At 40.8% G+C, this 16,089-nt stretch overlaps 1 protein-coding gene and 1 non-coding gene across 2 annotated transcripts in view; both read right to left on the reverse strand.

Annotated features, from left to right (window-relative positions):
* The window catches only part of MTMR8 (myotubularin related protein 8), a 217,267-nt gene that overhangs the window by 183,574 nt on the left and 17,604 nt on the right, over positions 1–16,089 (reverse strand). The gene's annotated exons all lie outside the window — the stretch shown is intronic.
* LOC112062573 (U1 spliceosomal RNA) lies at positions 10,569–10,732 on the reverse strand. Its single transcript, XR_002890797.1, has one exon. It is a non-coding gene; the product is annotated as a U1 spliceosomal RNA (small nuclear RNA).

Below are 16,089 nucleotides of genomic sequence, written 5' to 3' on the forward strand. Positions count from 1 at the left end.
CCGGAGCCTGTGTCCCGCAACGGGAGAGGCCACAACAGTGAGAGGCCCGCGTACGGCAAAAAAAAAAAAAAAAAAAAAAAAATCCTGCCACATACTACAACATGGATGACATTATGCTATATGAAATAAGCCAGTCATAAAAGGACAAATACCGTATCATTTCCCTCATATGAAATATCTAAATTAGTCAAAATTACAGAAACATAAAGTAGGAAGGTAGTTTTCAAGGGCTGTGGGGAGGTGGGAGGGGAAATCAGTGTTTAGTAAATAAAGAGTTCCAGTGTTGCCGGATGAAAAAGTTCTAGAGATTTGTTGAAGAATAATGTGAATATACTTAATACTATGGAATTATACACTTAAAAATGGTTAAGTTGTTGAATTTAATGTTATGGGTTTTTTTTCCCACAATTAAAAAAGAAGTCTTTACCAATCCCAAGAAAAATTGATCTTGTTTTCCTGTACAGGCTAGGAATGAGGCAGGAGATAGATGGGCTCCAGGTTAGACATTTACAACTGGCCTTCTGTTTACCTTTCATGGGGCAGGAAAAAGTGGGCTTCATGCTGGACACTTACAACTAGCCTCCTGTTTGCATTTCCTGAGACAGGAGATGACAGGTGGGCTTCAGGTTAGGCATTTAAAATCAGCCTCCTGTTTGCTCTCCGAAATGGAAGTAATGACAGAGACAGGGTAAAGAGCCAAGCTTTGTGTCTTGTGGATGTCTTAAGATAACAGTCATGGCAAGAACAAAGAAGGCCAAAATCTTGTCTGAATAAAGTATCAAGGGATCTCCATTCCCCCCACGCACCCACCCCTTGGGGCAAGAGAGACACTAGGCATGTGCAGAAAGGCTCCTTGGGGGTCAAAAGTCAGGGGACAACTCCAGGCCATAATAAGACTTGCTTCTCCCAGATGCCTTCACAGCAGGATAATCTTGACTGAGAGGTGTGTGTGCGCACCTATGAGGAGGGTCCTGAGACTGATTAGCCAGGAGGGACAAAGCAAGATGATTTGCCAGAAGGGAAAAAAAGACCCAGAAAACTGCCCCCTTAAAAAGGATTTAAACTTCCCAAAGGTGCGACCCTCTCTGAGTTCGCCCATGTGTCTTTCCGCATGTACTTTGTTTTTCCAATAAACTTTTTACTTTTCTCTTTACCTTCTGCCTCCTCGCCTTAATACATTCTTGACAAGGCAGGCAAGAACTAGAGACCCAGGCCCTAGTCGCTGGCCTCTGTGGCCTAGCAGTTAGGACTCCGGGCCCGGGAACTAAGATCTTGCTTCCAGCTATTGCTCGCTGATGCTTGCTGCAAGCTGTCGCTTACTGATGCATGCATCCGAAATCAGGAAGGCATTTATTTGCAGCACAGTCACCCATGCTAGAGGTACAGATATAGAAGGTGGCTAAAGGGTGACTGGAGAAAAAGAAGGAAGGGAAAGATAGCAAGAAGTGTCCAATTAGAGAAGGGAAGGAGGGTGGAAGGACAAGGCCAGAGAAGGAGTAGAGTTAAGCAAAAAGCCAAACTCAGAAGGCCCAGTATAAGATAAAGAAAAAGGAACTATTAGAACCTAGGAGATATTTTAAGACCAAAAACCCAAATGGAGAAGGAAGGTGCTTTGGTCTGAATGCTTGTGTCCACCCTCCAAATTCATATGTTGAAATCCTAATGCCCAAATGTGATGGTATTCAGAGGTGGGGCCTTTGGGAGGTGATTAGGTCATGAGGGCGGAGCTCTCATAAATAGGATTAGTGAGATTAGTATACCCTTATAAAAGAGGCTCCAGAGAGATTCCTTGCCTGCTTTTGCCATGTAAGAACAAGGTGAGAAGTCATCGGCAGTTTACAACTCAGAAGAGGGACTTTACCAGAACCCAAACATGCTAGCACCCTAATGTTAGACTTCCAGCCTCTAGAACTGTGAGAAATAAATTTCTGTTGTTTATAAGCCACCAATCTGTGGTATGTTATTATAACAGCCCAAATGGACTAAGACGAGAAAAAAAATTAAAAAAGAATCCACAGCACCCTTCAGGCAGAGAACAAGTAGAAGAAGGTTAGGAATGAGGTACGGGGTAAAAATGCTTATAGGAAATGCTGCAAAGTAATGCTGCAAAAGAAACATGAGTGCATACCATTTCCTTTCCTGATGAGGAAGCTGTAGGTAGGCATTTGCTAATCTGAATGCAGGAGGCAATATAAAATTCATGAGAATAGTTTGGTAAAAGCATGTGATTGCTTCAGCTAATTGAAAGTTAAAAGGAAGTAGTCTTGCTGTTGCTAGAAGGAACTATATTGTGATTAGGTTAACAGAAGACATCAGTGCCAGTTGGAATAAGGGCTCACTCTCTCATACTCAGGAAAAGAAGTCAAACTTCAGGAAAATAATGGCAAGGGGTGAGGAGTAGAAATTGAAACTATAGAGCATCTTTAGCGCTCTCCTGCCTGTCCCAGGACAGGCAGCCTTGAATGGAAGGAAATGCACAACAAAGGGGTAAATCGGCCACTCAAAAGGAGTTGCTGCTAAGGCCCAGGGCACTATCTACCAAAAGGCTACAATGTCCGTGTATGAAGGTTACCAAGTGCCGCAGAGAGAGGGAAACTGTTAATATTGAAACTGTTAATATGGACTTCCTGGAGGGCTCCACACTGCAGGGAACCTGTGTGTATTAGCAGGTAGGACCTTTTAGGAAACCTGCAATTACTCAGACCCACCCCTTTCTCTATTCATAGGCACCAGAGATTCCTCTGGTTTTAAGACAGTGTGTAAGAGGGTGTATCTGCCTGGTGTGCTTTTTTCCCACAGAAATCTAGGTCCCATAGTATGTGTATAGGGGGAAGAGAGAAAGAAAAAGAGAGATACGGGGAAGAGACTTAAAAGACCTGAGGGGAGGGTGAGGGGAGAGAAAGGATAGAGGGGGGAGAAAAAGGAAAAAGGAGAGAAAGAGAGAAGGGAGGAGAGGGAGAGTAAAGAGAGAGATGGAGAGAGAAAGAAAAGAGGTGAGAAGAAGATGATCACCACTAAGTACTATAGAGACTCTAATTCCCAGTAAGGCCACCCAACTGCTTTGTTAGTTTTGCACACCTGGACTGTAAACAGAACATGCTGACATTTACAAGATCTTTGCTCCTAGAGAAGATGTAGACCATAAACCATGTTTGTTTGTTTGTTTGTTTTTTCATTACCCTTCCAGGAAGGGAGAAAGGGAGGAAATCAGGTGCACCTCAGAGGTCTCTGAATTCATTTACTATCCTTATTTGTCACAATTACTGGTAACAACTTGGAAACACTGCAAAAATAATTAAATAAAAGACAGGACATCTGGCTCCAGGAGGACTGACAGTGTGGTGATATCTAACAGCCCGTGTTCCACATAAGGCCTGCTCCATGTGGCATTACCTCTGACAACAAAGAGTATTCATCATGAAAACAATTGCTGCACCCTGCACATATTAAAAAAGCTTTCTCCTATTTTCATAACAAGCATCTCTGATTTAAGTCTCTTCTTTTAAGTAATAAGTGAGAAAATATGTAACAGGGCAGGAAGGAGGAAAGGAAAAGGTAGAGGGCAAATGAAGTCTTTTGTGTGAAGACGTACAAGGTCATTTGAAGCAAGTGTTAAAAATGCAACCCAGACCAGCCTTGAATTTATGCCTCCTCACACCGTAATTTGCAGCACCTCTCCAATTAAAGAAAATTTGAGACTCAGAAAGGAATGCTGTATTTTACAGTCCACATACCTATAATTATTAAGTGCTGGAAGCACTTAAGAGAATGAATCTTCCAGATTAACAACAGCATTTCTCAAAGCACGTTCTATAAACCCTAGTTCCACAGAATAATAGGTGTGTGTGCATGCACACGCACACACACACGCGCACACATACACACAGAGTTCTGTGGTCAGGTTAGGGAAACACTGCATTATAAGCAGGTTTCTTACAGGGTTTCTCAGAGACTTTAACAGGTGAAAATTCACTATCAATCTCCACAGTGTTTGTGGTGTCAACATAGTTTACCTTAGAATCCTTTTTTCTTTTTTAAACAACTTATCTTGTGGGACTAGTGGTCATCAGGAACAAAGTTTAGGAGTGCTGGTATAATCCAATCTGCTCATTTTATTGAAGCAGTACAGTGCAGGGGTTAAGAGCACAGGCTTTTGAGTCACAGACTGCTTCATTTTCTGACTCTCAGCAAGTTGCTTAAGCTTTCTGGGTCTTGATTTCTTTATCTTTGAAATGAGGATAATAATAGTTATTGTTGTCAGTCTTAAATGAGTATATAAATATGCAATATTTATGTAAAGCACTTACAATAGTGCCTGGCACTTAGTAATTGCTCAATAAAGGTTAGATATTATTATTTTATCCACAAGGAAAATAAAACCTAAGGTCATGCAGCATGTCAGTATCAGCCCAGGCCTCCTGACTCCCTGTCCAGTATGCATTTCTCAACCAAGGAAAATGTCTTTGGAGATTATCGAAAACTCTTTCTAAAGCACTTAAATATCGCACCACAAAACCACAAAATGATTTTTAAAAGACACAACCCTAAAATAAATCCCAATGGTTTCTAGGAGTAATAGCTTCATTGGGGTTTCCCAAGTACAAAGTTACATCAACGGAGGAAGTTCTGGTGGTGAGGAAAACAATTCCAATCCCTATAAAATAGTGGCCACACTATCAGACCACTGCTACCAGGGCTTCCTTGGTAGGCTTTCTCTTTGAACTGTAGTACCAAGAGCCTTGGTACTCAGGATGCTCAGGAAAATACTCCTCTTTGAGACGGGCTGATCTTTGAGACCTTCGAGGACTAATATATATACTAAAGCCTCTACCATTGTTGTTTGGCTCTGATGGAAAATGAAGGGAATACATAATCATGGAACACTTAATTTGTGTCAGTCCCTTATCATACCATATCTTAATCTTCATCATAGTCCCAAGATGTAGATATTACCTCCATTTTACAAAGGAGGAAACTGAGACCCAGATCTTTTGAGTGATTTGCCCAAGAACTCAGAGTTAAGAAATAATACATCTGGAATTCAAACCTGGCTCTGCCCACGTTTTTTCCCCACTATATTATACTACTTCCTTGACTGAAAGGATCAAAGTGAAGCCAACTGGATTTAGGCTTTTGAGAACTGAAAGAGGAGTACAACCCTTGTCTCTAGAAGTCACATTTCCTTGATAATGAAAAACACTTTACCCAGTTTCATCTTGATTGATTTTGACCTTGCTTCTTTCCTAAATGAATTTGAGGTGGTTTATAATAAAACATAAATCTACAATTACACTATCAGAACAGAAAATCAAAGCCATGAAAAAGGAGGAGGAAGCAATAATGTTAAATACAAGGGCTAATGTAGTTAATATGATTGAACACTAAATTTAGTTCTCAGTTTCCTGGAAGTCAAGCCAAAAATTATCTGCTTTTAGGAAAGCTTCATATAAATTTTTACGTTGAGAGCAGGTAGGGTGGCTTGAAAAGCACTTTGTAAACAGTAAAGTACTATAAAGTGTTATTACTTACTACTATTATCCAGAATAGCGTTGCATACCCATCCAGCATTCCCAATTATTTTGGCTCTTGTTTCAATGATAATTCCATACAATTTATCATAGTCTGAACCAGTCATGCATACTAAACAACAAAAAGAGAATTCTGGCTCTAACACTTGCTGCTAGATGTTTGACCTTGGACAAGAAACTTCAGCAATCTGGGCCACAGCTTTCGCATTTGTGAAATACGAGAATTGGACTATCATGAGATGATCTTATTCATTCGTTTATTCATTCATTACTTTAATGAACTTATATACCATAAAATTCACTTGTTTTGCATGTACAATTCATTAATTTTTTTAGTGAATTTACAGAGTTGTAAAACCATCCCCACAATATAATTTTAGAACATTCCCGTCATGCAAAAAAGAAACTGCATTCCCATTCTTCATTTAGATAATCTTTTAAAAGGTCCTTTCTAACTTTTGCATTCTATGTTCTAGACTTACAAAGCTTTAGCAGGTTGTTGCTACCTGTAGAACCAAGTTCAAGTTCCTCAGTGTAACATTCAAGGCGTTCTACAATCTACAAAACCTATTTCTCCAACTTAATTCCTTTCTTCATTCCTCTCAATCCTGCCTCTGAGCTTAAGCCTCTAAGGTTACGCTCTTGCAGTTCCTTTGGTAGGGAGTCCCTCTCACCTTCCCAATTTCTGAAGAGTAAAATCCTATTATTCAGACTCAGCTTACACGCCACTCCTTCTATAAAGCTTTCTTCATTTCATACTCTTCACACTCATCTAGAACTGGATCCTATTTGCCTTTAAACTCCAATAGTATTTCATTTGTCCCTCTCTTGAAAGTTCTCACTTTCATTCTTGAATTTTATGCTTAACATCTCATCACCTTACTTAAGAGATCCTAGAGGAGAGTTCCTATATCTAAGATAGCTATGTATCCTTAACAACTCCCAGTGTGGGGTTCTGTAAATAGTAACAATTAATAATGATGATGATGATAGTAATCAGTAGCTAAATTAAGCATTCACAATGTGCCAGGCACTGTTCTAAGCACTTTTACAAATATTAACTCATTTAATCCTTATAACAACCCTGCGAGATAGGTACTATTTTTATCACCACCATTTGACAGATGAAGAAACTAAGGCACAGAGAAGTTACATACTTGTCAAGATTACAAAGTTAGTTAAGTAGCAGAGTTGAGATTGAATTCAGACAGTCTGGATCCAAAGCACACACTCTTAATCACTACAGTAAATTTCTAAGCCAGTTGAAACTCAATAAATGTTAACTGAAAAAATCCTAATTAATAAAGTTCCATTCCAGGAAGGTAAGGTAATTAAGAACTCTATGTGCTAAATAACACAGAAGTGATGGGGGGGGTAGGATAATTTCTGATTTAGACAGGAGAGTCACTAAACTTTTGGGTAGTCCTGAGGTGCTACAAAAATCTAGTTAAACCCTAAGGCTATAACTTTAAAGGAAGAGATCCTCTCTTATACATAGGTGTTGGGAGTGCAAAACTGGTAGTATCTACTCTAGCTGAATGAATGCATATCTACTATCCAGAAATTTCACTCCTATGTATATACCCCAACAAAAATGCATGTGTATAGCTGTCAAAAGAATGCTCTACTTGTAACAGCCAGAACTGGACATTTCCCATCAACAGAAAAATGGATACATCACATGTGGCATGCTAACAAGGAACATTATACAGCAATAAGAATGATCTACAATAGCAAGGAATAATATGGATGAATCTTTAAAACATAGTATCAAGCAAAAAAAAAAATCCAGATACAAAAGAGCATATACTGCATGAATCCATTTATGTTAAGTACAAAAAAGGGCAAAACTATTCTGTTGGAAGTCAGGATACTGGTTACCCTTGGGAGGGGTATTGACTAGAAGAGGAATGAGGGGATTCCTAGTAATGTTCTGTTTCTTGGACCAGGGTGCTGGTTACATGGGTATGTGCAGTTTGTGAATATTCATGAAGTACAAACTTATAATCTATGAACATTATGTATGTTATACTTTAATACAGTTTTTTTAAGTCTTCCCAAGAAGAGAAAAAGACTCAAGCAAGAGCCAAAAATAAAAGTCACTTTTGCACTTGACATGCAGCACTAATGACTGACAAGCTCATGGTTATCTCTTTGTCCTGAAATAAACAAGACAGATGCATTTCCCTTTTGTGGAAATGGTGAATAAATAAGAGAGAGGCAATTACAAGTCCTTGTCATTAGTTCAACCCTAATTCTTCCCAGAACTTATAATAAAGTAAAAATAGTAGACCTCTGGCAAGATACCACCTATTGGCACTCACAGCCCTGCCAGGCACCAAAAGAAATGCCAATTTTATTTAAAGAACTAAGTATTCATTTGGAATTTTTATTTATTTTCAAGACTTACAATCCCATCCATGAAGTACAAATGGAGTCTGAACATGATGCCAGTTAAAGTTTTCTTGAGCACTAACCCCATCTCCACACCAGTCTAAAACTTATCACTCCCATCTTTATTAGACAAGTCACTTCACCTCTAATGGTCCCAGTTTCCTCATCTGTGACATGGGAGTATTAATACTACCTCCCTTATGGGTTGTTTAGCACAGTGCCTGCCACATAGTTAAATACTCAATGTATTAGCTGCTTCTATTATTTTGATGTGGGTGGGATAATGGTATCTTCTCCCTTACCATACAGCTAGCCCAGTTTTATAGCTTGAATCCCCCAATAGGAGGGGTTTAATATTTTAATTTTTTAAATATTTTAACACTCAAGTACAAGGGCAGTTCTGCCTCCCCTTCTCCCCCAGGTGAAAAGGTCAAAAAAGGAAGAATTCAGATAAACTCATTTTGAACTGGGCAAGTACGGTGGCCCAGGGTTAGATGGGTTGGGAGAAGAGGTTGTATGAATAGCAGAAGCCCCTTTGCTTTGTGAGGTCACCTTCTTCTACCATGCCAGGGAACGTGGTGCAAATTATATGACCTGGAAAGGAAGGGGCCCAGAAAAAAGCAAGGCTGGATCCTACCAGGGATCTTGCTTGGAGTTCCTGCTTTGCCCATCAAGCAGCATCATAATCTTAAGTTAACAAGTAGGGAGAAGACTTTTCTAGTATGAAAATAACTGTCAGGAATGACTGAGACATGACCTGAGCCCCTCCATGTTTGCTGTCCATGCTGGACTTTTGCTTAACACTCCAAATTGAAACTGCTATATAGTTGCTGAGTTGCTAAAAGGAAAGAATAATGCTGAGAACTGGACTTTATTTGGCCTAAGAAAACATACCTTTCTTTAGTAACAAATGAGATGCATTCCATAACCCAAACATATTATATAGAATAATTTTGACCTCCAATCCAAATTCTTGGTAAACAACTTGAGTAAACCTGCATTAACTTCCCTCTTTTCCTATAAAAACCCCCGCTATTCTCCTCTAGTGAGACACTATTCTGGTATCCTCCAGAATCTATGATTCCTGAATTGCAGTTCCAAATAAACTGCTTTTTGCCTTTTTACAGACCGTGGTCCTTTCAGCTGACATTATTAGTGTCAGAAATGGGATCTGAAGTGATATGCCCAGCTCCGAAGCTGCCATGGATTTGAACAAGGTACCTGCGTGAGCCCCTTGTGCTTTACTGCCTCCCTGGTGGCCCCAGGCCTGGGAAGTAAGTCCTTTTGGTCCAGAACCTCCCTCTTTGGTTGAGGTTGAGGCCTTTATTCTGGGTGTCTTTTGTTTAATCAGCTGATCGCTTAAGGACTTACTTCCTTCTGGTGAGTACATAATAATGGGACGGTCACAGTCTCAGGCTGCTATGGGGGAAGATTCTCACCCATCTGGGACTCCTGCTGGGTACATATACAAAAAGTATGGGGCTGCCTCCTGTGCTTACCTAGGTAAATGGCAATGGTATACCAGAGACAACATAAAAGAACCCTGCTGGCACCTGTTATCTGGTAGACTATAGGGTTTGGTCCCCTGCAGAATTACGGGCCATAGCTCTGGAATTTCCCAAGGTCACTGAGGACCAGCCCCTCCTGGTTTGTGGAAGAATTTAACTTTGTGATACGAACCTATGATCCAGGCTTCTCTGACTTGTATCAACTAACCCACATCTTAATTGGAGAAAGCCAAGCCAGACATTGGCAAACTACTGCCAACTGGCTTCATAGAAAGATATCCATAGAAACGACATTGATGCAGTGGCACCAGCTTCTCAGGTAGCTCAAGCCCTTCATGAAGCAACTTCTCAGGCTTTTCCCTGTACCACTGCCTGGGGAAAAGTTCAGTCTACTACACAACGACCTGATGAAACTGTTCACGATTATTACTCATGTCTATAGACAGTATTCTGGGAAAACTCCAGAATACCTGCTGGGGCAAACAATACTCAAACCCTCTTTAATTCAATCTTTGTTGGGGGATTAGGTGAGGAACTCAGACTGCTGGTGAAACAGGTACAATTAAATTGGGAAATAATGGCCACTCCTGATGTGGTCAATTTGGCTAATTAGCTATCTAAAACAATCAAACATACAGAAAAACGCAAGACCATTAAAATCATGAATTTGCAGCTGCAGCAACTGTCCACTGCTGCTCAGCAGCCACCTCAACGGAAAGACCAAAATTCCTCTAATGGACCCTACCAAGATCAAGGCTCCAGCCTGACCACTGGAAGAAGTACCCAAAGTTAAAAAGAGGGCCCTATCAGCATCCCAAAGCCCCTTACCCTGGCCCCTTTCATGAACTCTCTGAGAAATTTGAGAAACACCTCCCTTTTTTAGACACTCACAAATAGGGATGCTTTGGAAGAAAGTGTTGGGGTCTTCCCAGTATTCGCACTAACACCGTTGGGAGAACTGGACCATTTTATAGGAGCTGAAGCTATTACTGCTCTTCTGAACACAGGAGCAACTTTGTCTTTAACCTCACCAACCTCAAGGCTCCCCGTTCCTTGAAGTACAGAAAAGGTACAAATGGTGGGAGTTTCCAACACAGTTATGAAGGTAAGCAAATTGTCCCCATTGTCTTTTTTTTTTCAAGGGAGAGCACACATGCAGTCCCCCACCACCACAAATTATGCAGTCGAGTTTCCCCCATTTGGGGAAATCGCAGGGGTCAGCATACTCGCAGTGCAATGAGTGAGCCTCACCCTGGGAAAACCACCTTCATGATCATGCTATCTCCCCTGCCAGGTAGATATCACATTGTCTTTTGAGATAGGCTCTTTTCAGTGAATTCACCCCAGTTCCTTCTTGTTCCTTCTGCTCCTGTACACCTTTTGGGCCAAGACCTACTGGAAAAATTACAAGCTAATATTTCCTTTTACCCAAAAGGGGAAATACATTTACAAATTCTTGACCCCTTGAGATTTACTTCTGAATCTAGTACTAATATTGAAATTCCCCTCCTTGCTCATACCTTGTCAATTCTCAGTCATAAGGATTTGCTAGATTCTGTTCCTCCTAACTTAAGGTCCACCTCTTCAAATGACATAGAATACATTCATTCAGCACCACCAATTAAGATACAGATAGACCCTAATAAATCTTCACCTCAACTCAGACAATACCCTCTCAGGCCTGAGGCCCTGGAAAGAATTCATCCCACTGCCAACGTACACCTCCAGAAGGGTCTCATAATCCCATGCACCAGTCCTTGTAACACAACAATCCTTCTGATATTCAAGCCTCATGGTAGAGTTTGTCATATTATTCAATATCTCCAAGCCATAAACAATATAGTCATACCACGTTACCCTGTATTCACCAACCCTCATACCATTCTCAATTAAATCCCTTTAAACACACAATTTTTTACAATCATAGATTTATACAGTACTTTCTTCACCATTCTGGTCCATCCAGATAGCCAATACCTGGGTACCTTCAGGTGTGAGGGATGTCAATTTACTTGGACCATTATGCCTCAGGGCTACATGGAAAGCCCTACTTATTTTTCACAAATATTGAGACAAGAGTTGGTCAATGTGAATTTAACCCATGGCTCTACTTTACTCCAATATGTTGATGACCTTTTGTTATGCTCCCCCACTGAGGAAGCAAACCTCAAGGACAGGCTACATCTCCTCACTCAGCTAGCACACAAAGGGCATAAGGCCTCAAGGGATAAGCTCCAATTTGTTCCAACTCAGGTAAGATACTTCGGTTATCTGCTTATGCCCCACCCCAAGGACTACTGCTTCAACCTACACACATCCAGGGCATATCTCAGTTACCACTTCCTGGCACCAAATGTAAATTGAGAGGCTTTCTCAAGCTGGAAAGCTATTGCAGAAGTTGGGTTCCCAATTTCTCCTTGTATGCACAACCCCTTTATTCCCTTTTAAAGGACAAGAGAGACCTTCAGATGTCAGAGGAGTAAGACTTAGAGATCACCTTCCTCCCCACAAATACATCAGAAATACAACTACATGTGGAACAACTCCTACAGAACACCTACTGAAAGCTGGCAGAAGACCTCAGACCTCCCAAAAGGCAAGAAACTCCCCACGTACCTGGGTAGGGCAAAAGAAAAAAGAAAAAAACAGAGGCAAAAGAATAGGGACAGAACCTGCACCTCTGGGAGGGAGCTGTGAAGGAGGAAAAGTTTCCACACACTAGGAAGCCCCTTCATTGGTGGAGACAGTGGTTTGGCTGGAGGGAAGCTACGGAGCCACGGAAGAGAGTGCAGCAATAAGGGTGTAGAGGGCAAAGAGGAGAGACTCGCACAGAGGATCAGTGCTGACCAGCACTCACCAGCCTGAGATGATTGTCTGCTCACCCGCCAGGGCAGGTGGGGGCTGGGAACTGAGGCTCCAGCTTTGGAGGTTATATCCCAGGGAAAGGACTGAGGTTCGCTGCGTGAACACAGCCTGCTGGGGGCTAGTGCACCACAGTTAGCCAGGAGGGAGTCTGGGAAAAAGTCTGGAACTGTCTAAGAGGCAAGAGACCATTGTTTCGGGGTGCACGAGGAGAGGGGATTCAGAGCACCGCCCAAAAAAGCTCCAGAGACGGGCACGAGCTGTGGCTATCAGTGCAGACACCAGAGACAGGCATGAAATGCTAAGGCTGGTGTTGCAGCCAACAAGAAGCCTGTGTGCAAGCACAGGTCACAATACACACCTCCCCTCCTGGGAGCCTGCACAGCCCACCACTGCCAGGGTCCCATGATCCAAGGACAACTTCCCCGGGAGAACACACGGCACGCCACAGGCTGTTGCGTGATGCCAGCCTCTGCCACCTCAGGCTAGCCGTGCATACCGTAACCCCTCCCTCCCCCCGGCCTGAGTGAGCCAGAGACCCCTAATCAACTGCTACTTTAATCCCATCCTATCTGAGTGAAGAACAGATGCACTCAGGCGACCTACATGCAGAGGTGGGGACAAATCCAAAGCAGAACCCCAGGAGCTGTGCGAACAAGGAAGAGAAAGGGAAATCTCTCCCAGCAGCCTCAGGAGCAGCCGATTAAATCTCCACAATCAATTTGATGTACCCTGCATCTCTGGAATACCTGAATAGACAATGAATCATCCCAAAATTATGGTGGTGGACTTTGGGAGCAACTGTAGACTTGGGGTTTGCTTCCTGTGTCAAATTTGTTTCTGGTTTTATGTTTATCTTATTTTAGTACTTAAAGTTTATTATCATTGGTAGATTTGTTTAATGATTTGGTTGCTCTCTTCCTTTTCTTTTATATATAGATATATATATTGTTTTCCTTTTTCTCTTTCTGTAGCCGTGTATGTATATGCTTCTTCACATGATTTTCTCTCTATAGCTTTGCTTTTACCATTTGTCCTAGAGTTCTGTCTGTCCTTTTTTGATTTTTTTTTCGTAGTATACCTTTTAGTGCTTGTTATCATTGGTGGATTTGTTTTTTGGTATGGCCACTCTCTTCTTTCTTTCTTTGTTTTTCTTTTTCATTACTTTTTAATTTTTTATTTTTAATAGCTTTTTAAAATTTTTTACCATAATAACTTTATTTTATTGGTTTTTTTTTTCTTTCTCTTTTTCTCCCTTTTCTTCTGAGCTGTGTGGCTGACAGGGTCTTGGTATTCCAGCCGGGTGTCAGACCTGTGCCTCTGAAGTGGGAGAGCCGACTTTAGGACATTGGTCAAACACAGATTTCCAGGCTCAATGTAATATCAAATGGCAAAAGCTCGCCCAGAGATCTCCATCTCAATGTAAGACCCAGCTCCGCTCAACAACTAGCAAGCTACACTGCTGGACACCCTATGCCAAACAACTAGCAAGACAGGAACACAACACCACCCATTAGAAGAGAGGCTGCCTAAAATCATAATAAGGTCACAGACACCTCAAGAAACACCACCGGATGCAGCCCTGCCCACCAGAAAGACAATATCCAGCCTCATCCACCAGAACACAGGGACCAGTCACCTCCACCAGAAAGCCTACACGACCCCTGAACCAAAATTCGCCACTGTGGGCAGACACCAAAAACAACAGGAACTACGAACCAGCAGCCTGTGAAAAGGAGACACCAAACACAGTAAGTTAAGCAAAATGAGAAGACAGACAAACACACAGCAGATGAAAGAGCACGGCAAAAACCAACCAGATCAAACAAATGGAGAGGAAAGAAGCAGTCTACCTGAAAAACAATTCAGAGTAATGATAGTAAATCTGATCCAAAATCTTGGAAATAGAATGGAGAAAATATAAGTAATGCTTAACAAGAACCTTGAAGAACTAAAGAGCAAAAAAACAAGAATGAACAACACAATAAATGAAATTTAAAATCCTCTAGAAGGAATCAATAGCACTATAACTGAGGCAGAAGAACGGATAAGTGACCTGGAAGATAAAATAGTGGAAATAACTACTGCACAGCAAAATAAACAAAAAAGAATGAAAAGAATTGAGCACAGTCTCAGAGACCTCTAGGACAACACTAAATGCACCAACAGTGGAATTATAGAGGTCCCAGAAGAAGAAGAGAAAAAGAAAGGGACTGAGAAAATATTTGAAGAGATTATAGGTGAAAACGTCCCTAATATGGGAAAGGAAATAGTCAGTCAAGTCCAGGAAGTGCAGAGAGTCACACACAGGATAAGTCCAAGGAGAAACACGCCAAGACACATACCAATCAAACTACCAAAAATTAACTACAAAGAAAAAATATTAAAAGCAGTAAGGGAAAAACAACAAATAACACACAAGGGAATCCGCATAAGGTTAACAGCTGATCTTTCAGCAGAAACTCTGCAAGCCAGAAGGGAGTGGCAGGACATATTTAAAGTGGTGAAAGGGAAAAACCTACAACCAAGATTACTCTACACAGCAAGGATCTCATTCAGATTCGATGGAGAAATTAAAATGTTTACAGACAAGCAAAAGCTAAGAGAATTCAGCACCACAAAACCAGCTTCACAACAAATGATAAACGAACTTCTCTAGGCAGGAAACACAAGAGGAGAAAAAGACCCACAATACCAAACCTAAAACAACTAGGAAAATGGTAATCAGAACATACATATCGACAACTACCTTAAATGTAAATGGAATAAATTTCCCACCAAAAGGCAGAGACTGGCTGAATGGATAAAAAAACAATACCTGTATATATGCTGTCTACAAGAGAACTGATTCAGACCTAGGGACACATACGGACGGAAAGTGAACGGATGGAAAGAGATATTCCATGCAAATAAAATCAAAAGAAAGCTGGAGTAGAAATTCTAATATCAGACAAAATAGCCTTTAAAATACAGACTATTACAAGAGACAAAGAAGGACACTACATAATGATCCAGGGATCAATCAAACAAGAAGATATAACAATTGGAAATATTTATGCATCCAACATAGGAGCATCACAATACATAAGGCAAATGCTAACAGCTTATAAAAGGGGAAATCAACAGCAACACAGTCATAGTAGGGGACTTTAACTCCCCACTTTCACCAATGTACAGATCATCCAAAATGAAAGTAAATAAGGAAACACAAGCTTTAAATGATACATTAAACAAGATGAACTTCACCGATACTTATAGGACATTCCATCCAAAAACAATAGAATACACTTTCTTCTCAAGTGCTCATGGAACATTATCCAGGATAGATCATATCTTCGGTCACAAATCAAGCCTTGGTAAATATAAGAAAATTGAAATCATATCAAGTATCTTTCCCGACCACAAGGCTATGAGACTAGACATCAATTAAAGGAAATAATCTGTAAAAAACACAAACACATGGAGGCTAAACAATACACTACTAAATAACCAAGAGATAAGTGAAGAAATCAAAGAGGAAAACAAAAAATATCAAGAAACAAATGACGATGAAAACAAGATGACCCAAAACCTATGGGATGCAGCAAAAGCAGTTCTAAGATGGAAGTTTATAGCAACACAAACCTACCTCACGAAACAAGAAACATTGCAAATAAACAATCTAACCTTACACCTAAAGCAACTGGAGAAAGAAGAAAAAAAAAAACGCAAAAGTTAGCAGAAGGAAAGAAATCATAAAGATCAGAGCAGAATAACTGAAAAAGAAACAAAGAAAACAGAAACAAAGATCAATAAAA

This window comes from Physeter macrocephalus, chromosome 21, assembly GCF_002837175.3.
Source record: "Physeter macrocephalus isolate SW-GA chromosome 21, ASM283717v5, whole genome shotgun sequence".
Taxonomy (NCBI): Eukaryota; Metazoa; Chordata; class Mammalia; order Artiodactyla; family Physeteridae; genus Physeter; species Physeter macrocephalus.